The following is a 22,406-nucleotide window of genomic DNA, read 5'->3' as shown; positions in this document are numbered from 1 at the left end:
GTACCTGGAAAGAAAGGAGAGGGGTTGTGTCCTGCTCTGTCACAACTCCACCTCTGGGCCGGGAAGGAGAAGAATTCACAGGTCCACTCTTTGAAACATTGCTCCCTTGCTCTCATCAGAGTCCAGCTGTGTTTTGTTGTTTTGTTTTTTTTTTTTTATAAGAGTATTATGTGCATGAAGTCATATTTTAGGCAAAAGAAGTGAAAGCACAAGGCAGATGGGAGAATTACGATTGGACACTGCCGCTCTCCAGATGCTGCACTAAGACACAGAGAGTTGAGCCATTTGCCTGTCCCATCTCAATCTTCTTCACACTTGCAGTCATAAACCCAAGGATTTCTACCCCTGAAACAAACACTCAGCAGATGTGATATTGAAAAATACCCAATACAGAAAACAATTATTATAAACACATGCGGAGACTCTCTTCCGCACTCTCTTCAGAGCCATGAGTGGAGAACTGAACTTTTCTATTAAAGATGGATTACATCTGACGTCCCTTGTGAACACTGGAACTGTCACAAAACCAGCTCCCACGCACCCACTACAGCAGGGCAAAGCTGACTCCTCAGCAGTGCACAGGCAGAGCTCCTGCTCCTCACAGCAAACTCAGACAGTACGAATCAGAGAGAGAAAAAGAATTTCAGTGGGGAGGGCTGCAGGATATTCTATGAAAATTGGAGGGGCTTTCCTCTGAGAAGTTTGTCTGGATTTTTTCCTATGTTTTCCTTTTTAAAGCAGTGGTCTCATACCAAGAAAGAGCAAATGTTAAACGGCAGCTCCACCACTGAGTTCCTCCTCCTGGCATTCGCAGACACACGGGAGTGGCAGCTGTTGCACTTCTGGCTCTTCCTGGGCATCTACCTGGCTGCCCTCCTGGCCAACGGCCTCATCATCACTGCCATAGCCTGCGACCACCGCCTCCACACCCCCATGTACTTCTTCCTCCTCAACCTCTCCCTCCTTGACCTGTGCTGCATCTCCACCACTGTTCCCAAAGCCATGGCCAATTCCCTCTGGGACACCAGGGTCATCTCCTACCAAGGGTGTGTGTCCCAACTATTCTTCTTTTTATTTTTTATATCTGCTGAGTTTTATCTTCTCACCATCATGGCCTTTGACTGCTATGCTGCCATCTGCAGACCCCTGCACTACGGGACCCTCCTGGGCAGCAGAGCTTGTGTCCACATGGCAGCAGCTGCCTGGGGCAGTGGGTTTCTCAATGCTCTGCTGCACACTGCCAATACATTTTCACTGCCACTCTGCCAAGGCAATGTCTTGGACCAGTTCTTCTGTGAAATCCCCCAGATCCTCAAGCTCTCCTGCTCAGACTCCTACCTCAGGGAAGCTGGGCTTGTTGTGTTTAGTGTCTTTGCTGGATTTGGCTGTTTTGTGTTCATTGTGGTGTCCTATGTGCAGATCTTCAGGGCTGTGCTGAGGATCCCCTCTGAGCAGAGACGGCACAAAGCCTTTTCCACGTGCCTCCCTCACCTGGCCGTGGTCTCCCTGTTTGTCACCACTGTCATGTTTGCCTACCTGAAGCCCTACTCCTTCTCTTCTCCAACCCTGGATCTGGTGGTGGCAATTCTGTACTCGGTGGTGCCTCCAGCAGTGAATCCCCTCATCTCCGGCATGAGGAACAATGAAATCAAAGCTGCCCTGGGGAAAGTATTTGAACAGATGCTACTGTAGATTAATAAGGTGTCCATTATTCTACTATGATTCTCTCTGTATCTCAAGAAAAGCTAGGCTTAAGTTTTATTCTGTGTGTCTTTATTATAACTTTGTAGGGGTGGTTGTTTGGGTTTTGGTTTTGTTACTTTTACACCTATAATTATCTTATTCTTGGCCTCCTACCTGTTATTTTCTTGACCCAATTACCTCATGTACATAAAAATTCAGACTCCCTGTTTAGATAAATTCAATACAGAAAGTAGAAGAAAATTATTTGTCTTTGCTCCCATCTCTTCAGCTCTCCTCTGGAGCTGTGAGAGCCAAAAGCCCGGCACACAGGCTGGATTCAGGAAGCAAATACCCAGCTGCGACATGGAGAAGCAGCCACTCTTGCCCTCAGGGCTCCCCCTCGCTCCATGGCGGGCACAGCCTCTCTACCACTTGCGAATGGGGGCTAATGCTTCCCTGGAGCCATGGCCAAGGACAGCAGCAGGACATGGCCTTTTCAGTGCTGGTGTCTCACTTCCACACTGTCCTGCTCTGCCCTCGCATTTGGGCTACCTCCAAGGTCTTGTGTAACTTTGGACACTCCCGTTGTGTCCACAGTGGCATCCCTGTGGCTGCAGGCAGCAGCAGGCAGTGTGAACCACTGTGTCAGAGCTGGCCTCCGTGCAAGGACCACTGTAACCAAAGGGATTCTTCAGGGCAAGGCCAGAAGACTGGATGCCTCTTTCAAAACCAGTGTCAGGAATAGATCCAAGGAGCAGCTCCCTCAAAAAGATTTTTCCTCTTCTGGGGTTCATGATGGTTTCAGGGAGACAAGCTCGGAGCCACAACTGGCCATGTTAGGGACTCAGGGCTGGAGAGAGACCTCCCTTCTTGGCTGCACATGTTCAAGCAGACAGCAACTGGTCTTTGATTTATCTGCCTGGCACTGTCCCTCCTGCAGTGGGGCTGATGGCAGACGCCATCCTGGAGAGGAAGTGGGAGCTGCCAGGAGAGCTCAGGGGATCTCCAGGGACAGTATGTGAGTGTGGGTGGGCAGTGAGTGGCAGCCCATAAAATAAACAGCCAACCAAGGCAGAGTCTCCTGGAGGATGAGGTGAACCTGAGGACACCATGGGCTGATGAGGGCCCTGCAAAGCCAGGAGAGGCTGTTAGGAGCCAGAAGGCAAAGGGACACAAGACTGGAGAGTGGTTCAGGACACCCTTTTGGAAACCCCATGGGCTGGATGTAGTGCAGCCCTCCCTTGCCCTTAGTGCCATTGGAGACACCCCATAGTCCTGCTAAGTCTTGTCTTTGGCTCTTGGTCCATCAAAGGAAGATGGAAAGGGCCTCAGCAGCAGTGAACTCTGTCTGTCTGGATCTACTTCCCACCCTCACCAGCACGGCTAGGGGACAGTAACTCTGTGGCCCCAGGGCATCATAGTCCTCTTGCTCTGCAGAGCAGCACCGCAGGATCAGCGTCCTGCACAGAGCATGAGGAGGGAGCCAGGCACAGCTGACCAGGCCAGCACAGACACGCTCAGCAGGGAAAGGCTCTTGGGGAGCAGGGATGACTCTGGAGAAGAGCAAGGGAGCATTTCTGTGCCTGCAGGGAGGAATCAATGAAAAGGAGAAACCTCCTTCTGCAGGCACAAGGCAGGACATGTCTCTGTCACCTGCCCAGGACTCTTGTGCTGGCCTGGGGAGAGGAGTCAACACTGAGGAGGGACAGTCAGTCTGTGGTGGGCATCTCCTGGTCCCGAGACCAAGGGTACTGGAGTTTCACTGACATCCATTTCCTCATGCCGTGGTGAACCTCCATCCCTGGGCCTGAGACCCCTCCCTGCCCTGCAGGAACTGCTGTGCACTTCAGAGGAGCTGGGTCTGGGGGGTTTATGGCCAGAGCTCTGCAGCACCTTGCAGCAGGCACTGCCATGGGGCCAGCCCAGACTGGGCTGCTCTGTGGGGCTGGGCTGGGGAGCAGGCAGGGGAGGTGGGAAGAGCTGGAGAGAGGCTAGACTGGGCTGGTAAGTGCCTGGGAGAGGCCAACACCAATGTTCACGTAGATGTTTGACCATGCAGGGCGAGGACACGCTGCAGTGGGTGTGTGGTGCAGAGCCCAGTCTCCTGGAAGGGAGCTGAGACAGGCAAGTGCAGGAAAGAGGAGGCTGGTCCGTTCCCTTGGTGGCATGGACAGTCCCAGAAGGTGCCCCAGGGCACCCATCACCCCCCAGCCTCCTTTGTCAGATATTTCTAGCACTGGCCACTCACACCAGTTTATGGGTGCTTTTGCTCTGTGGCCATCTCCATCCTCCTGCTGGTCTTGGCACCTGTGCTGGGGGAAGAGCCAGCCCTGCCCAGCCGCTCTTCTCACCCAGACCTTGCAGACCCTAGGGCAGGGCTGTTTGTGAGCCCTTGCATGGACACAGCTGGGGCTTGGCTGGATCTGGGCACTGGGGGACTACAAAAGAAGGAGGGCTGATGGGGATGGACACTGAGGTCTGGCAGGGGAACTCTGGTGACAGCAGTTTCCCCACCGCAAACACACCCTGTCCTGTGCAGTGTCTGATGAGGGGGGGCCGTGGGGGCGTGTGTTGGGCAGTGGGGCTGGGCTGGCTCAGGAACGGGTCACACATTGGAGCCATAACCCAACAGTCAGGAGGAGGAAGCAAGGACAGGCCATGAAGGAGAAATTTGGAAGTGTGACCTCAGCGTACAGGCACGTGTTTAGGAAAGCTGACAATCACCTGGAGCTGATGGGCGCTGCAGTAAAGGTCAAGAGAAAATGAAGAGCTTCAGTCACTGAGTTTGCTGTAAAGGCTGAGCAAGGAAGGTGCTGCTGAGTGATGGGGTGGAGGGGGCATAACTGCAGACACAGGCGGGGCTGAGGCACTCCATGCCTTCTTTGCCTCAGGCTCTGCTGATAAGGTCTCCCAGGCCTCTCCTTAGCAACAGGGCTCAAGGAGGAGGAGAGGGTGTATTGAGAGGAACCTGGGCAGATCCCACAAGGACAAGGGCCAGTTCCTGCCCCTGCAGGGCACTCACCCTGGCCATGGCACAGGCTGGGGAGCAGCTGTGAGGGAAAGGACTTGGTGGGCAGGGAGCTGGACAGGAGGCAGCCGTGTGCCCTGGTAGCAAGAGAGGAGAGCAGTGCCCTGGGCTGTACGAGCAGGAGCATGGCCAGGAGATGGGGGGAAAGCACTCCCCCTCTATGTGGAGGTTATTAGGCCACATCCAGAACACTGTGTCCAGTTTTGGGAACCCCAGCACTGGAAAGGTGTTGGCAAGCTGGAGCAGGTTTAGTGAAGGGCCCTGAAGATGGTCAGGGGGCTGGATCACTTTCCCTGTGAGGAAAAGCTGATGAAGCTGGGCTTGTTCAGCCTGCAGAAGGGATGGCTGAGGGGCACCTCACAGCAAGGGGAAGGGCTCATCTTTTTTACCATGAGGCTAGCCAGACACTGGAACAAGCTTTGGTCACCACGAGACATTGTGAAGTCCTCCGTCCTTGGAGATTTTCTAGACCCAGATGGACCAAGCCCTGAGCAACCAGGTGTGACCATATACCTGACGCTGCTTTGAGGTTCTACAGATGTCCCAAGGTCTGCTCTGAACCTCAATGTTTTTATCATCCTAGGATCTCTTGTCTGATATCTATTCAGCAGATGAGAGAGCAGATGTATATGGGGCACAAATCCTCCTGTGGTTTATGTGACCATGTAAACTAAGTCAGGTGAACTTATCCAGTCAATTGACTGCAAGGGGAGCCTGGGAGGCACTGCCTCAGACAGCTCCACATTACCCCTGAAGCTCATAGCATCAAGTTTTAGCACCCTCAAAGGCCATGGTCTGGACCCTGAAGCTCTTACCTGTTGATTTTGGAGATTGCCCAGAGGAGGTCTCCCAAGATGGGGTTCAGAGCTTCAAGCTTATGATCTATGTATAGAGAAGGAGAGACCTGGGCATCTTTGGCCCAGGGGCAGAGAGGCTCAGAGCAGTACAGGAGTAGCCTGAGAGTGCTTGAAGGGTGGTTTCAGAGACGGTGGACCTTTGCTTCACAGTGAAAAACAACATGAGATAAAAAGAAAAGGAGAAAGTACAGCTTAGGAGGCTGAGATTTGACATGAAGAGAAAGAAATGTCTCTCCAAATGCTGTTCTGTGCTACAACAGGTCACTCTGAGGGAATTGAGATTAGTCCGTGTCTTTGTGTTTTGAGGAACAATCAGGGAGCACAGAGAGAGATGGGTAATGTTAGGGATATGGTCTGGTGAGATCAAGAGAGGGAAGCAAGGAAGATTTTGACAGCATGCAGGGAAAGAGCCGCAGATGTGAGACTGTAGTGGAGATGGTCAAGGGCTGCGGCAAGGCTAGAAGCTCCCACCAGAGCCAAGGTCTTTACCCCGGCTATGGCTGTTGCCTGGGCCACCAAGGCCTGTCAGGAGGCACCAAAACTTGATAGCACCAGGACATGAAGGCCTCCTCATCCTACCAAGGAGAAACCCATAAGTGTCACAACGTACTCCTGCACCAGGCACTACATATTCCCACATCACACTGCCTCAGGAAAAGCCCTGAGCAATGTGTGACCCACAGGATCTCCCTTCCCAGGCGCTGGGGGTCAGGCCATGGCCCTTTGTCTTCATGCAACACATGGAGGTTCACTCAGCATCAGAGCCACCTTTACATCGCCTTTGCCTGCCTCTCACCTCTGCCTCCCATTTTCTCCTCTAAGCAGCCCCCAGGGAGGCTTTGTTGGTAACGATCCTCAGTGGGACCCATTAATACTCCCTGAGACTGTAGGGGTTGCTTCTGACATTGGCTCCTTCAGGGGTTTGTCCAGGCTCCTCTCAGTGTCTGAGGTTCATGGTCTCAGCACCAGGTACAACCTGGGGCTCATTAAAATGCAAAAGGCCATGTCCCTTCCAATTATTTCCTACAGTCTTAAAGTCTTGGACAGCTAATTGGAGGGTCTCCAGAGTGGACATAAAGGGGAAGATTTTTCTGAGTATTCAAGACAAATGGATTTTTTATTTTTAAGTTTCTTAATTTTGTTCAATTTTGTTACTTTTTCAGTGGTCAGAACGAGTGATTGCAGCTTTCTCCAGTCGATTTGGATGCAGGGCATTTGCTAATGGTATCAGCATGGGTAGGACCAGCTCCTCCTGGAGGTCAGACACTGCATGGACAACCTGATTCCTCACCACTCCAGCCCCACCATTTCTCTCATCACCCCCCTGGGACTTGCATCACTTTTCCTGACATCAGACTTCTCCACCCAGGTCTGCAGCTGGAGGTGACAGCTCCTCTGCACCATCTCCCACCTGCTTTCCTGAGAGACCTGGCTGCACACAGGCACAGCAGGGTTTCCTTCATTGCAAACAAAGGGAAGGAGAGGATGGTGAAGTTTAATAAACAAGAACCCACACTCCTCATCTGTATGCTATGTCCAAGGTGCCTCCAATGAGGTTCACCACCCACAAGGGATAACCTCACTGGAGATGCTTTTCACAGGCAGATACAAACACAGTGAGGGAGCTGGCTGAAGAGATAATCCTGTTGCTGACAGACGAGGCGAGGCTTCTGACTCTCTGAAGCTCAAAGCAGCACCTGGGAACTTGAGAGGGATCTGATTCTGAACAAGCTGCAAGGGCAGGAGGTAACTGGAGAGCAATGGAAAGGCCGTAGGTCCCCATGCGGCATCTGGACTCTTGGCTCCTGAACCCCTCCTGCATGCTGCAGCTGCACCTTGCTCCGGAAAAGTTCAACAGAGATGGGAGCTTGGAAAAACAATTTTGAACTGGTTTCTTTATTGTGTCTCTCTACACAAGGAGTCTAGCTCCATTTTTACATGAGGTGTTTGGATCAAAAAAACCCAGGAATCGAATGCCAAGAATAATATTATTTAAGTGGAAATTTTAGAATCCTAGAATATTTAGGTTTGGAAGGAACCTTTAAATGTTGTCTAGTCTAACACCTCTGCAGGGAGCAGGGACATCTTCAACCAGATCAGGTTCCTCAGAGCCTCATCCAACCTGGCCTTGAATTTTACCAGGTACGGGACATTCACCACCTCTCTGGGCAACCTGGGCCAGGGTTCCACCACCCTCAGTTTAAAAAAAATTTTCCTAAGATCTAATCTGAATCTACCTCCCTTGTCAGAGACTGAAAAGGTTAATTAATGTCTCAACATCGCTAAATGATGGATGGAACTGACCAAAACGTCGACAAACCACAATGCTAAAAACTTCAATAACTGAAAGAATGTCTAGACAAATATCCTGGTTTTGTAGCTGAATCAGCAACACGTGCTTGAAAACTACAAGAACTGCAAAACAGGGTAGCTTGTTTTTGTACCCTTCCCCCAGAATAGAGCCAAACCCTGTGCATGAGCTCAGGCCCTGGATGATACCAAACATGCACAGCATTGCCAAGGGACTGCACAATGGAGGCCCACTCTGGGGGATGCAAAATGACATTGTGGACACTGTCTTGCTGGACATCAGGTACCAATATGCTTCAGGTAACCTCACAGCTTACCAAGAACAAGCGGGCCTTGCATTTGCAGAGAGCTAACACCCACCACCATAGAGACAGATCAGCATGATGCAGCAATCACAAGCTAAACCACAGGCAGGAAGCACCTGACCTCCTAAGATGAAAAGACTGGTAAAGGCCCCCAAAACATCAAGAAGGGGGGGCTGATACAAAGGACTACAAAAAGGGTCACCGCATGAACCCGTGTGTGGACCTCCACCCCACTCAGACGGATATTTGGGACGACGATTCTCCGTGGTGGCATTGTCATCCTTTTGAGGCGCCCACCAGACCCACTATATAAGACGGACTTTCAGGAGGCTGACTCTCCATGGTGGTATTTTCTGCACTCTTTTTTTCTCTTTTCCTCTTTCTCCTCTATTTCTCGTTCTCTCCCCGCCATTACCGTCTGTGTGTGAATGAAATAAAGAACCAACATATGCGTATGACGCCGTTGTGTCTTAATTCTGTACCCGAGAAATTCGTACCTTTCACAACCGGATATTTATCGGTCCGTGACAGCAAGGAAAATAAAAAAGTACAGATGCCCGACCTCAGAGAAGGAGGCTTTGGCCTAGTGTTGTGATTTGTAGTGGGGGAGCCCATGTGAGCAGCACAGAAGGGCAGCAGAGCTCAGTAGAGCTGGTCTTCAAGGACAGCGCTTTTCAAGTCCAAGACCGTCTGCACCAAGAGTCAGGAAAAGAAGAAGAGATCTTCAGGAGAGAAGCTGGAGGAAGCAGGAAATTCCTGGGAAAGCTCCATGGCAAAAAGGAAGCATACAGGAGATGGATGCGGAGACTTGAAAGAAAGAAGGAATTCAGAAATAGGGTTGGTTTTAGGAAAGCTGCAGAGCTGAGACTTGCAAGGGAGTTCAGGAGCACAACAATCAGCTGTTCCTACTTGAGGAAAAGTGAAAGAAGAAATGAAGAGAATGTGTGGCCACTGCTGGGTTTAGTAAGAGGAGGAATAGATAGGTTGGAGGTACTCTCGGCCTTTGTCTTCTCCAGCAAGGTCTCTGAGTTGCGTGTGCCTAAAAGATAGAGCCCAGCCAAAACACAGCAGTGGATGGAGATGGAGTCAGAGGTTACTTAGGTAAGGTCAGTCCTTAAGAGTCCATTGCACCAGATGGGATGGATCTTAGGATGCTCTGAGAGCAGGATGATGTCATAGCAAGGCTGTTCCGAGACATTTTGTGATGTCATAATGAGTGGAGGAAGCAAGAAGCAAATCTTGCATCCCTCTGCATGGAGCTGGCTGCAAGCTGTCATGAGGCAGTGCTGAGAGACAGGCCAGCACCTGAAGGTGTCTCTTGGGGGCTGGTGGGGAATCCCTTTGAGGAGGTGAAAGGACAGCAGAAGCCCACATGCAGGACAAGCGAACTTTTCCCTAGCCATGATGTTCAGGCCAGAGGGCAGAGGTGTTCAGCTGAGCACGTGGAATAGCACAGGGAGAGCACAGTTTCCCTTTCTCTTCACCATCAGCTGTATTTTCCACCTGTCCTTTGGGTAGAATGGCACTTGTCCCACATACGTCCTTCCTCTGCCTGACCTCAATCAGGGCAGTTGAATGTCAGTTTGATGGCCAAGCATGGGCTTGTAGTGCTACGCGAGACGCCAGGGCTCTGCAGCACAGCTGCATGCAGCTGGCGCAGACAGCAGCGGCCCTGTGCAGGAAGCCCAGCCCCATTCAGAGCAGCGGTGTGACGGGCACCAGCCAGGGCATCTCAGACCAATTCAGTGCCTTTGCCCAGTGGCTGAATCCCACCGCTGCAGAGACACAAGGTCTGTCCCTTCTCCATCCACTAGACGGATGACAGCACATGAACACAAAACATCTCCCACGGAGGTCTCTGCAAGTGTTCCGTCACTCTCAAACCCTCCTGGTTCTTCTCTCCCCATCGGTTAACCTTCCCATTGATGATACCATCATGGATTCATCCAACAGGTTTCATAATGTTCCTGTATCACAGGATGTCCTCACCCAAAACCGCTTCCAAAATCCTCTCTTTCTTTGCTGGGGTGGGCTTCACCTCCAGGCCAAACATGCTCCAATGTCCTCAGGCTGAGGAGCACACTGCTGTGTGAGTCAAAGAACCCATTCAAGTCCTCATGGAGAATTTCGCGACCAGTGACCCTGGGAGTACCTGGAAGGGGAGCAAATCAGCATGCCAAATATTGTGGAGTTTGCTGGAGGGTCTTGGGACACTTTGGGAAACAGGTCTCTGTAGATGGGGTGTCAGATGGGCCAACAATGGTGAAACTCATTTGCGTCTGTTACTCACCAAGAGGGAAGATCTGGTGAGGGATGTGAAAGCCAGAGTCAGCCTTAGTCATCACGATCATTAGGTAACAGGGTCTCACCTCCCAAGGAGAATGAGGAAGGAAAATAGTAAAGTGCAGATGCCTGACCTCCGAGGAGGAGGCTTTGGCCTAGTCTTGTGATTTGTAGTGGGGGAGCCCATGTGAGCAGCACAGAAGGGCAGCAGAGCTCAGTAGAGCTGGTCTTCAAGGACAGCGCTTTTCAAGTCCAAGACCGTCTGCACCAAGAGTCAGGAAAAGAAGAAGAGATCTTCAGGAGAGAAGCTGGAGGAAGCAGGAAATTCCTGGGAAAGCTCCATGGCAAAAAGGAAGCATACAGGAGATGGATGCGGAGACTTGAAAGAAAGAAGGAATTCAGAAATAGGGTTGGTTTTAGGAAAGCTGCAGAGTTGAGACTTGCAAGGGAGTTCAGGGGCACAACAATGAGCTGTTCCTACTTGAGGAAAAGGTCAAGAAGAAATGAAGAGAACGTGTGGCCACTGCTGGGTTTAGTAAGAGGAGGAATAGAGAGGTTTGAGGTACTCTCGGCCTTTGTCTTCCCCAGCAAGGTCTCTCAGTTGCATGTGCCTAAAAGGCAGAGCCCAGCCAGAACACAGCAGTGGATGGAGATGGAGTCAGAGGTTACTTAGGTAAGGTCAGTCCTTAAGAGTCCGTTGCACCAGATGGGATGGATCTTAGGATGCTGAGAGACCAGGATGATGTCATAGCAAGGCTGTTCCTTCTTGTGTCTATCTTCTAAGAAGACCCAAGGACTGAGCAGGGAAATTCCAGGCCACAGTGAGAGATGCCAGGAGCTGTGTGGCTGGGCAACAGCTCTGTGGGAAAAGGCTGTGGTGGTCCTTCAGTTTCATGAGGCAAAACATGACCCAGCAGAGAAGGTGGCCAACAGCATCCAGGGCAGCATGAGAGCACCACAGCCAGAAGAAGTGATTATCTCCTTCTGCTCAGCACTTTTTACACTACATCCTAAATAGTTCAGCTCTAGACGCTGTGCAATTGTGATGAGACCTTGCTGTGAGGAGGAGGTTGGCTTAGAGACCTCCTGAGCTGCCTTGCAGTAGAAGTGATGGTGCATTTCCTTCCACCACAGGGCTTCCCTTGACCATGCTAGGGAAAGCACTCTGGTTCCTCATGACCATGCAAGTGAGCAAACATGACTTTTGTCAGAACATCTTTCTTGTCTTCTGCAAGTCACTGCTGCTCACATGCAGAGCTGCTTGGCAGGTACTTCCACACATCCTTGATCGTGCCCTTTGCTTCATCTGCTGTTTCCTTTTCCCCTCTTTTCCCCCACCAGAGATCTTCCCTTTGATCACCCTTAGCGCCTCCCACACTGGTCTTGGCTTTGCTTGCTTTGTAGCTCTTTCTGAGGTGGTCAGCATGGATAATTCTATATTTGAAAGCAATTTCATTGAATTAATACTTTATTTTAGTATTTGTAGTGCCCTGCAACTCATGCTGTTTTCTTGTGAGAGACACCAAAATCAGGGTGAGCCAGCTGCCTGCAAGATTAACAGCTGGCAAAATGGAGCATCAGTCTGGGAGAACACTGAGAATCTCTGGGATTCGGCCAACAGAAACATCCTGAAGTTCACAAGGAGAAGCAACAAGTCCTGCATTGAGGGGAAAGAATAACCTTGTACCTCAGGGCAGGCTAGGACCTGGCTGGCTGAGCAGGGACCCTAAGGAGGAGGGCCTGGGCCCAAGGAGGGATGCCATATGAGCCAGTAGAACATGCTCACCATAAGTGAGATCAGGTGGGTAGGCAGCTGCATTAGGAACCATGTGGCCACTCAGAAAAGGGGAGTTACCATCCGCCTTGACTCAGCATTGTTGTGGCATCATTTGGATTGGTGGGTCCCTCTGTTGAGTTTCCTGCTCTAGGCAACTTGGGAGGAACTGGAGAGTGCCCAGAAGAGGTCTTCGAAGATGGAATCTGGTTACATGCCCTCTGTGGGGATGCTGAGGCACTTGGGCTTTCACCTGCTGAGACAGAACTACTGTCAGAAGTACTGTGCAGTGTAAGCAAAATAAGAAGGAGAAGTGACCTGTGATTAAATCTGCTTGTGACATCAAAGCACTTTTCAGCATTGCCCCCCTCCAATCCTCCCCCTCCCCGCCCCGTTGTCTCGAGTGCCATCCAGAGCTGGAGGGGGCTGGCAGGGAGGGTGTTATTTCGTTCCTGTTTCCACTCTTCCATCTGAAGAGTGTTTTTGATGAAGGTAGACACCCCTGGCATTTCTGCTAGTGCTATGCTGCAAATCCCGGGAGGCAAAGGGACAGACCCTTAGTGCGTAGAGAGGACAGATGCTCTGACCATCAGTCTTGTTCCCAGATGTGCTTGGCTCACACTTCTTTGTTCTGGATGGTGATCACACTCAGATGTTCCCCGGAAAGGAAACTGGAAACTGCTGAGAAAAGGGGAATTTAATTTCAAAGTGCAGAGGATCTCCACACTCCCCTCTGCGGGAAGATCTGTGCGCTTTGGAAATCTGGATGCTCTAAAAATTAAGTCCTTAACGGAGGATCAGCCTAGCCTCAAGCTCAAGAACTCCATCTCCCAGAACCCCCTGTATTAGAGCGGGCTTGGACACGCTGCTGCCATGGGCACATCTGCATGGCAGGCCTTGCAGAAGCAATTGCAGAACTGCTACTGAAACTCGCATGCAGAGAAAAAAAAAAAAAAAAAAGAACAGCAACAGCAGGGATGGATGGAGAATCAAGGAGAAATGCCACAGTGCATCTGCCCAGGCAGGCAAGGCCAGAGAGGGACAGAGGGGCACTCAGGAGAGTCTCCCTGAACCCCATGGCCGGAGGGCAGAAGCTTTGCTGGGTCAGGAGGAGACCAAGTGGACTGATTTGGGAAAAGCAGGTTGAGAGAAGGGCTGATAGGGCAGTACCCAAATCCTCCCTCACAGCCTTTGCTGTCAGCACTTTTCTCTCCCCCCAGCCCCTGTCTCTGCCACCTGGACCTGTCCCTGGCACGAGCTGTTTCCCTGTCCCCACCTCTCTCCCTGTCAGTGCTCACAGATCCCATCTCACTGCTGCACGCTGAGCTCTGCCCTGCAGACCCCTCCTGGCAGCAGGGCACTGCCCAGGGGCACCTCTGTGTTGGCAAGTCCTAAACAGCAGGTCAGACAAACACTGAAGGGGCAATAATGGGATATTGGTGCTTTCTGTAGGCAAAGAAGTGGGTGAAGGGACTTTATCAGGTTCTCTCAGAACCTGTTGATAACTCACCGTCTTGCTGTAAATCTTGGTCTTTTGTCCAAACCTTGCAGGTACATCATCATTTCCCCACCAGCGGCACAGCAGGACACTAAAAGGAAAGACCCTGGCACCTTTCAACCTTCCAGGTTGTTCCTGCCTTGATGTGCTTCTTGAAAAGTCCCCTGGAAATGTCCTGGGGGTGATCTGGAGCTGTGAGCAGCCCTGACCTCACACATCACTCTCTCGACAGCAGGAGGATCTTGCTCTGCTGGAGGTTGCTCCTTCCACCCACAGCTTCTCCCTACAGTGTCACAGGGAGCTCCCTGGGAAAGTTGAAATCTGACTCTGGAAGCTGGTGGAGTACCTGCCCCAGCACAGAGCCCCTGGGGCGCAGGGACCCTGCTCTGAAGGACAGCCCTGGGCACCCCTGGCTGCACACACACATTCACACCCTGCAGCCGTCCCTGGGAGAAGGCAGCCATCATGCTCTGTCCCTCTGGCAGTGCAGCAGAGAATTCCTGCTCTGGAGCATGTCCTCCTCCTCTGCTCTGGAGAAAATGAGAGAATACTCCGGGAAGATGATATATGCTGTGAGATATTCCTGCTTGTGGTTGTCCCTCCAGTAAAACCAGCTGCACTGCCCTGCATCCAGAGACTTACCATGTAGAGGGCTGTGAAGATTTCTCCCTCACCAAGGTCTAAGCATCCTCCCACACCAGGCTGCCTTTATCCTCTCTCTGCCTCGCTCCTCTCCCCTCAGCTCCTGCAGGCAGAGCACGCAGCCCTGCTGCGCTTGGCAGAGGAGCTGCTCCTGGGCAGAGCTGTCTCTCTGCAGCGCTGCCCTGTTACCATCAGCTCCCTCCATCCCAGGAGCCTGGCCCAGCTCAGCAGCAGAGGCCCAGCCCAAGGCAGCACTTTCTCTGTCCTCTCTGGGCTCCCTCCAGCTCTCCCTGGGGCTGCAGGGGAACCTGCTGGGAAACAGCCTGAAGCCATCACTGATGATCCCTCAGCTGGGCAGAGACACTTCTTTCCAGCAGTGTACTTTCTCGTACCATACTCAGCTCTAGGTTCAAGAGTCAACTTTTCACACCTCAGTTTTAGGCAGGACACCCAGACAGTGGCAGGCAGGAATCTCCTTTACCCCTTCTGAGGGGAGAGATTCAGTTGAGTAAATTGAGGTATCCAATCTTGGGTTTTCAGTCCGCAGGACAGAATAGGACCCAGTTCCCTCCCATGGCTGCCACAAACCCACACCAGGTAGAATTCCTCTTGCCTCAGTTCAGATGTGCACAAAACACCATTGTTCCTTCTCCTATGGTAATTAATGAGGGGTAATGGCTTTAAAATAGGGGGAGATAGATTCACATTAGATATTAGGAAATTTTTTTTACAATGAGGGTGATAGAACTGTGTTGACGTGGAAGTAACGGACACTGCTGACGACCAATATGATCAAGCAAATGCCAATTTATTGTTGATACATCCCGGTTAATATAGCCCTTCTAATTCCGTATCATGAGCAAGCTCTCTACTAATTGGTTAACTATATCATGCACGCGCTCCTAGCTAAAATATGATTCGTTAAGTCTCTATGTTCACGCGCACGGCTCTCTCCACCTGCACCTTGCTTCACGTTCAGCCCCCAGTCACGTATGCCAGCTGTTTTCCTTCTTCTCAAGGTTGCTTCGTTTACTTTCTCACAGGAAGCTTCATTACTTTCTCACAGGCGGCCTCATTATTTTCTCACAGGTGGCTTCAGTACTTTCTTACAGGCAGCTTCAGTACTTTCTCACAAGCGGCTTCAGTGATGTCCTTGAGGCCTGCTGCTCACAAACATAACAATTCCATTCGGTCTGGATTGTTCACTAAGTGCCCCTGGTACTCCAGGTATCCAACAAATCCCCCTTTTTGTTTTGAACAATCCAGACCCACTTTCATCATACGTTCCATAGCTTTCACAAAGCATTTTAAAATATACCCCAAAATCATCAGTGTCAACAGCAAACCCATCAATAATACCAACCCATAAACTATCAAATCTTTTAGCCAGCCTGTGACCCCCAAGGATTTCAACCAGTCTGTTAACCTGCTTTCCACTTGTATTGCATGCATGTTGCATCATAACTCTGCCAACTGATAGCATATCGACTTAGAGTGATCAGAAACATTCATGCAACACATACCTTCAAAATCTTCACATCCATGTCCATGCGCTAATAACAAAAAATCAATGGCTGCTAGATTCTGCAAAAATATCATGACGCATGCTATCCATGTCTTCTAATAATCCTGATAACATGCTAGAGGTTAAATTCATTTGCTTTTGTGCCCAACAAGCTAATTTATTTAAGTTAGCTAAAGTTTTTGCAGTTGCTGCCCAAGGAACAAATAAAGATAATGCTATCCGCTCAGCTGTACCCAACAGGGTTAAATTGCCATCACAATGGGGGGTCAATACTTTTAGCAATCTTCTTGCTCGCGTATGATTCCATAATGTTCTCATAGATGGAGCAAACACTATCAATTTTCCAGAATAACATGGTCCTCCTATAGCCCTTTTTGGTACTCCTGACCTTATTTCCTTATTTTACTACAATATCAACTAGGTTCACGGTTGTTTGGGTTTTGGTTTTTTTTGGGGGGGTTTTTTTTGAGCCAGATTGTCTGTTTTGAGTTGTTAATCATTTTTGCAAGCATGGTATGTTAATGATTATGCCTAGTATGATGCCTAGTATCACAATTCCGATTTTAACCAAGGACAGCAACCACCCAGTTATGCCACACACAAGCTTAGGTAATAAAATTACTGATCACACGTTATACATATTCAGGATTATGAAGCAAAGCTAAGTTTCATTGCCTTCTAGTAATTTTCTACTATAACATTTTTCTACTATTATAGATATAACAACTCCAGTAACTTTCTTATCTACAAGAGCAATGACTAGTTTTCTGCAGGCCTCTGTTGAAACAAGCCATAAATTCTGCTAACAATGTTTTGTATCGTAAAGCTTCCCTTCTCATTCCATGGCTTTCTTCCTGAGAGCATGATTGCATTCCTCCCCCAAGGTCGGTGTGCTTTCACTGATACCATACTGGCTCAGCGAAATACCACATCTCCCCCTTCTTTGTTTATGAGAAGAGGCTTGTTTCAACGCTTTATCTGTTAAAGTCTGCACACATTTTAAGACACAGAATATAGATCAAAATACATCTATAAAAGGAATGAATAAGCATCCTACAGCTATTAGTAACAAGCTTATATCAAGTCACCAAACGATTTCTGAATATATCAAAACCATTTGTTGCTGTTTTTGTACTCCTTTTTGCAAGTTTTGAATACTTTTGTGAATAGATTCCGAATGATCAGACAGATTCATGCAGCAAAGCCCATCAAAATCCTGACAATCATGATTTTGTGCTAATAATAAAAAAAAAATCTATTGCTGATCTATTCTGTTACTAACCCAACTATGCGAAAGACACCGCTGAGCAAGAGGATGTTTATCAGCCGGGTCAGAGCAGAGAAGGGGGACAGGCGCAGCACCTTCAGGGCGTCCCCTGTTGTAAATAAAGTGTGCTCTGGGTCCTCTCCCCCTCCCCGCCCCGAGTCACCCCCGTTTTATCCTCAGCAGATTCAGTGAAAGAGTAGCCACTAGACGTTGCTGCACGCGTGGCCAACGCATACAACAAGGCCTGTCAAATATGTGCTCTGCAGGCTAACAGCGGTTCTGTTTTGTAAAGTAGCATAGTATATAGAATCTACATCAGTTAACAGCGTTAATAGTGCTGATGCAGTTGTATTTATTTGCTTAGCAAGCCAACAGTCCAATTTATTTAGCATAGTTAATGCCTAGGCACTTGCCACACCAGGTGTAAAGACTGAAGCAGCAATAATTTTACTTAGTTTCCAAAACTCTGTATTATCTTGGCAACCAGATTCAATGCTATGTATGCTTCGTTTAGGTCTTTTATGCTGTCTGGATTTTCATATGTGCTCGCATGATTACATCATGCTGTGTCTTTGCAATGTATAGATCTTAAAGCATTTACAATCATTACCCCTCTAGAAACATTAGTTCTTGAATAGTTAAAAAAAATAGACATATGGACTTTACTGATCTCAAAAAGTTCCATCTTTTGTAGTTTTAGCACTCAGCACTCGTGGTTGCTGCTGTTTTACACAGAGTTGCTGTCCTGCCGGTATCTGGCAGGTCAACCAAACATGTTCTGAAATACCCGCAGATGAGACAGACAGGGATCCACTTGTTTACTGCTCCTGTAAAGACATAAGCATATCCCTTCCCCCATGTTATAAGAGGGAACGGTCCTTCCACTTATACAAAGCTTGACTCAGACAGGAGTATCTGTTAACCATGTCAGGGGCGGGGGGGGGTGGGGGCGCCTGGCGGCGGCTGTGGCCCCGGGCATATAGGAGGAAAGAAAACTAAAACCCGAGGTTTAAGACAAGAATAGGGAGGGATCCTTAAAGCCACCGCTACAGGCAAAACAGATCATCACTAAAACCAAAGCAGGATAATGAAAAAAGGAACAAGACAACCTCCCCCCAACCCTCCCTCTTCCCGGGCTTAACACCATCTCCACCTCCCTCCCCTGCCCCCTGAGCGGGACAGGGATGGGGGGCGGGAAGAGGGAATGGGGGTTACAGACAGTTAATCACGCACCGCTTTATTGATATCAACGGTTTAACTGCTGCACCTACAGCAGCAGCCATGACTGTAGCCTTTTCTTGTTCTAACATTCGCTCGGCAGCTTCCAGCAGTTGCCCTGTACTAGATCCTTTTGGCAGCACACTAAGGGCTCTCTTAGTTTTTTCATTAGCATTATTAAAGGCAAGCATGTCTAAGAACTTTGCTTTCATGTCATCATCCAGATCAGGGTGAGCCATAATTGCGGTGTGCAACCAATCAATAAATTTCCCATATGGTTCTGTGGGACCTTGCCTTACTGACGTAAAGGCAGGTCCGGACTTTTCATTGTACACCCTAGCAAGCGCTCTATAAGCCAAATCTTGGCCCAGCTGTAACACTTCAGTAGCAAATTGCGCTTGCCAATCAGATCATGTGTAGGGTCCCGCTCCCATCAGCATTTGAGTTTGCACCCCAAATAATGGATCACCCTGTTGTCGAGGCGTTGCAGGTGCCCTATCACAAGCAGTCTGCCAGTGCTGAAAAAACTGCAGCTGCTGTGAGAGTAGCAAAAGCATCTGGACAATCATTCTAATATCATAAGGAGTTAAAAACTGTGACAAAAAAAATATGCTGCAACACAGATTGAGTATATGATGATTTTAGCCCATACTGAGTAACTGCATTTTTAGCTTCCTTCAATATTTTCCAGTCTAATGCTTGCCACACACTTCTCGCAGTATTATTGGTCACAACTGGAAATGCCATGGGAAAAGGCTCTCCTTCTATCAAAGCATCTCGAATCACCTCTTTCCACTGCACTATCGGATTCAAATCCCCGGCCCCTCCCGCCGGCATCCCTTGCAAAGGTGCAAAAAGACTGATCTCCCCCGATGCTCCATTCGGAACGAATAGGTTGGACGCTGGCAGGTCTCGATGTGGCACAGGCGAAGGAGGTGACAAGTTTCCCAGCGACGCTTCTTGGCGAACCTCTAGGGCTTCCAGCCTTTTTAGCGTCTCTTGCAGCTGTGCGTCCTTCAAGCCAGATGATTGTTCATCCCCCTCTTTCTCATGCCGTGGTGGCAGGGAAGAAGGTGGTAACGGGGGATAAACCGGAGCTGTTGGCGCTGGCAAAAAGGCTTCTGACTCTGAGCCTGCACTGGCGCAGTGTGGCGGGGTGCCTGGTGGTGGTACATCTGATGGTGGTGAAAAGTCTTTGGCAGTTTTTCCCTCTGGTGCCCACATATCTATAGTTATAGGGGCTGTGGCTGCAGTTCCTGGAGTCCTTGCTGGGGCTCGAACCCCCCCACCCTCAGCACGGGCCGGGGCGGCGGCAGGGCTCGTTAAACCCGAGAACAGCATGCTAGCAGCGGAGGTGGACCCTTTGGCTGGAGTTAAGGCCGCAAGAGCAGATGTGGCAACTGAATGCTTGGCTTTCATGCTTATCAATGTTTCGTTAATTAGCCTCCACACGGTGGAGAGTTTGCTCGCCTCCTTTGATCCTTTACTTTTTTCATCCCACAGCTCTTTTCCTATCTTTTCCAATGTCAGGAGTTCAAAAGCAGCATCAACTGTGGAGATTAATTCCCTTTTCTTTGCCCACTGCAGCAAAGCTTCTAGGATGGCCGAGTCATAATTCAGTCCTCTCATAGAGAGCATATGTTGGAGGAGCTTAACCACTGCTGACTCCTCTTTGGTCAGTGTGGACCCCATCTCCTCCCCGGCCGCTAGCCTGGCCAAGACGAGATTCCCTCCGTACCTTTTGTACCTTTTTGCGCTATGGAAACTTCCCGAGTGCCGGGGCAGCACTGGCCTTCGACCGGCTTCCACTCCCTCTTCTTTTCCTATTTCGGTTCCGTCGGGATGTCCAACGCCGATCTGAGGGTCCCTGTTCGGGCGCCACCTGTTGACGCGGAAGTCACGGACACTGCTGACGACCAATATGATCAAGCAAATGCCAATTTATTGTTGATACATCCCGGTTAATATAGCCCTTCTAATTCCGTATCATGTGCAAGCTCTCTACTAATTGGTTAACTATATCATGCACGCGCTCCTAGCTAAAATATGATTCGTTAAGTCTCTATGTTCACGCGCACGGCTCTCTCCACCTGCACCTTGCTTCACGTTCAGCCCCCAGTCACGTATGCCAGCTGTCTTCCTTCTTCTCAAGGTTGCTTCGTTTACTTTCTCACAGGAAGCTTCATTACTTTCTCACAGGCGGCCTCATTATTTTCTCACAGGTGGCTTCAGTACTTTCTTACAGGCAGCTTCAGTACTTTCTCACAAGCGGCTTCAGTGATGTCCTTGAGGCCTGCTGCTCACAAACATAACAATTCCATTCGGTCTGGATTGTTCACTAAGTGCCCCTGGTACTCCAGATATCCAACACAGAGAGACAGCTCTGCCCAGGAGCAGCTCCTCTGCCAAGCACAGCAGGGCTGAGGGCTCTGCCTGCAGGAGCTGAGCGGAGAGGAGCGAGGCAGACAGAGCTGAAAGGCAGCCTGGGGTGGGAGGATGCCAAGAGCTCGGTGAGGGAGAAATCTTCACAGCCCTCTTTACGGTAAGTCTCTGGCTGCCGGGCATTGAAGCTGGTAATTCTGGAGGGACATCCAAAAGCAGGAATATCCCCAAACATATATGATTTTTCAGGAGCATTCTCTTGGTTTTTTTTCAGAGCAGAAGAGGAGGAGATGCTCCAGAGCAGGAATTCCCTGCTGCGCTGCCAGAGGGACAGGGCACGACGGCTGCCTTCTCCCAGGGGCGGCTGCAGGGTGTGAATGTGTGTGTGCAGCCAGGGGTGCCCAGGGCTGTCCTTCAGAGCAGGGTCCCTGTGCCCCAGGGGCTGTGTGCTGGGGCAGGGACTCTGCCTCTGCCAGGCTCAGCACTCAGCCTCCCTTTGTGAGCTCCCCACAGCGCTGGGGAAAGAAGCTGTGGGTGGGAGGAACAGCTTCTGGCCGAGCAGGGTCCTTCTGCTGTCGAGAGGGTGCTGTGTGTGTCAGGGCTGCTCACAGCTCCACGTCACCGCTGGGGTGTTTCAAGACGAAGGTCAAGGCAGGGTTTACTATAGAGATAATGAGATTTCCTGAGTCTCTGTTTTCAGTTTCCAAATCTGAGTGTGGGGGACAGATGGAGGGTGGCTGGGTGGGGAGGGAAAGAGGAATAGAAAAGGGCTTGTCAGTGTTTAAGAAGTCACTGACACTCCTGAGCTGTAACTGTGAGTGGTCAGTTGGTCTGCTAAGAGCCTCCTCAAGTGCCTTCAGCCACTCCTCTGCCTAGGGACAGCACCAGCATCACCCTTGCTGCACCCAGCAGCGTTGTCCTGCCCTGGCCTTTGGAACCTCCAAACAGGAACAGGCACCCAGCCAGTGCTCTGCAAACAGGCAGGTGTGTGCAGGGCCAGGGTGAGTGCACAGAGGGTGGGATGGGGTCTGTGAGGGAAAAGCCATGGCACAGGGAAACACCTCCCAGGAGGAAAATTCCCTGGCAGTAGATTTACAGTCAAGGAATGAGAGGAAAGTAAACCCAGAAATGTTGTGGGAGGGAGAATTCAGAAATCTCTGTATCATCCCCTCCAGGGCAGACCCCTTCCTCTGAGCAAGCCCCCTAGCCTCCTCTCCCACCCACCCAAGCCTCTGCCCTCAGGGCTGTGGGGTCCCAGCCATGAACCCCCTCCTCTGCAGCCAGAGCTCCAGCAGAGCCGTGCTGCAGCTCTCCAGCCACGTGCCCACGGCCCTCTGCAGAGCACAGGGGCTGAGAGCAGCTGCCCGGCAATGGTGGTGTCGGGGAGGGGGCACGCACAGCTGGGGGAGGGGGACGCTGTCCCCAGTGCCCGCCTGCCTCTGCCCTGTCCTCTCTCAGCCGCACCCTGGCTGTATTTGCCCTTGTGCCTCCACCTCTCTGTGGTGTTGCTGCTGGGATCTTGTTCTTGCTGTCAGGCTGTCTGGGGAGGGGAGTTCCAGCTGCAGAGTCACCCCCTGATCTTGTGGGTCCTTTCCTGCAGCTGTGTCCATGGGAACAAGTGTCCCAGCTTTCAC

The sequence above is a fragment of the Chlamydotis macqueenii genome, chromosome 8, assembly GCF_036417535.1.
Source record: "Chlamydotis macqueenii isolate bChlMac1 chromosome 8, bChlMac1.mat, whole genome shotgun sequence".
NCBI classification, from domain to species: Eukaryota; Metazoa; Chordata; class Aves; order Otidiformes; family Otididae; genus Chlamydotis; species Chlamydotis macqueenii.
The sequence above is the reverse complement of the archived record's forward strand: the minus strand, read 5'-3'. Positions refer to the sequence as shown.